Source organism: Rattus norvegicus, unplaced genomic scaffold (assembly GCF_021556685.1).
Source record: "Rattus norvegicus strain SHRSP/BbbUtx unplaced genomic scaffold, alternate assembly SHRSP_T2T unassigned-0000183, whole genome shotgun sequence".
NCBI lineage: Eukaryota > Metazoa > Chordata > Mammalia > Rodentia > Muridae > Rattus > Rattus norvegicus.
Window position 1 is genome coordinate 40,705 of NW_028238900.1, and position 1,796 is coordinate 42,500.

The following is a 1,796-nucleotide window of genomic DNA, read 5'->3' on the forward strand; positions in this document are numbered from 1 at the left end:
CCTACCCCCCCTTCCCCCTCCGCGGGGCTCTTGAGGGTCCGTGAACCGCGGGGTTGGCCTCGCTCTCGGGGGCGGACTTCTTATTTGGGGGAACCGGCGGTCGGCCGCGTCCGGCGCGTCGTCGGACGTTGGGACCCGCTGCCACGCGGGGGTCTTCGTCGGTTGGCGTCGGCGTCTGCCTCGGTTCTCTCTCGCGTCGGCTGGCGTCTCCTCGGGCTCCCGGGGGTTGTCCGTTGGTTTCGGGTCGGCTCGGTGCCGCGGGCGTGGCGGGACTGCTCCGGGTTGGGTGCAGTGTGATTCCCGCCGGCTTGGCTCGCGTGCCCGGTCGCCGCCCGAGCGGCCTCCCGGTCCCTTGTGAGGCGTCTCCCGCGGGGGGTGCCGCTGCGGCCCGCCCTGCCGTCGACGGTCCTCGTTCTGTCGGTTCGCTCCCCCTCCCCGCCCGCCGGCGTTCCTTTCTCTCTCGCTCCTCGTCTGGCCGACCCGCGGCCGTGCTGCCGGGCCCCTCCTCACGGGGGGGCAGCCGGGCGCGCACGGGTCCCGGGGCGGTCGCGGGGTGCCTGGGGGGAAGGGCCGCCCGGCGGGCGGGAGGAAGTTGCGGTTTGAAGGGCGTCCCGGCCGCCGCGGCCGTGGCGGCGCGTCTCGCCTGGTCTCTTGGAGGCGTGTGCGGGGGGAAAGACGCCCCGCGAGGCGTAGAGGAGAAAGAGGCTTTAGTGGCTGTCGCCCACGCCGGTCCGTGGGGCCTGTTGGCTGAGGGTGCGTCTGCGCGGGGGCCCGTCCGGCCCCGCCGTCCTCTGGGAAGGCGTGCGTCGGGGGAAAGCTGCCGGGGTGCCAAGGTGGGCGCCTGGGCGTTGAGTCGAACCCGTGTGCGCGTCCCGGTGTGGCGGTGGGGGCTCCGGTCGGTGTCTCTCCCCCTCGCTGCCCCGAGGCCCGGCCTCCCTTCCGACGCGGGCTCGGCCCCCCTCTCTCCCCCCTCGCGGGGTCAGAGTCGCTCGTCGACCTCCTCCCCTCCTCCTCCACCTGTCCGCGCGAGGGCGTTGCCGCCGCGTGTCAGGCGTTGGGCCCGTCCTCATCCTCCGCTTCTCGCCCGGGGTCGGCCGCCGTCCGGTCTCCCGCCGCTCCCCGTTGGCGTGGTCTCCCTCCCGCCGGTTCACGGTCCTCCGACCCCGCCCGAGGGGGTCGGGGGTGGTTTCCCCGTCTCCCCGGCGTTGCGCCTCGCTTGCCCGTGTGCTTTGGGGGTGGGCCCGCTGCGGCCCCCGCCCGCCCGTGAGCCCCGGCCGCATCCGCCGGCGCGGCCGCGCCCGGTATGGTCCGCGGCGTGGGCCTCGTGTTGGGAGCGTGTCGTCCTCGCGGCGTCTCGGTACGGGTGTGTCGCTGGGTTCCGACGGGTGGCCTTCCCGGTTCTGCCCCCGCCGTCCCCCGCCCGTCCGTCCCGCGCCCCTCTTCCCGCTCTGAGGGGGGTTCGGTCGTTCCCGCGGGTCGACCGTCGCCGGTCGCTTCTCTCTCCGCCTCCCTCAGCGCTCGTCCTCCCGCTCGCCCCGCGCCCGGTACGGCCGGCGCGTCCCGGCTCTTCCCGATGCCGCGGCGGGGGAGTAGGGGAGGTGGGGGCGGGCAGGGAAAGGAGGAAGGGGAAAAAGGGGTTTGCCGTGGTGGCGGTGGTGTCGGGGGAGGAAGCGGCGCGTCGGTCGTGGGGACCGGGCGCGGCGGTCGCGGTGCTCTCTCGTGCGACGGGGTGCCTCTGCGCGCGCGCGGACGGGTGTCGGACCCCTCGTTCGGGGGGGTTCCCGGCCGCTCTCGCC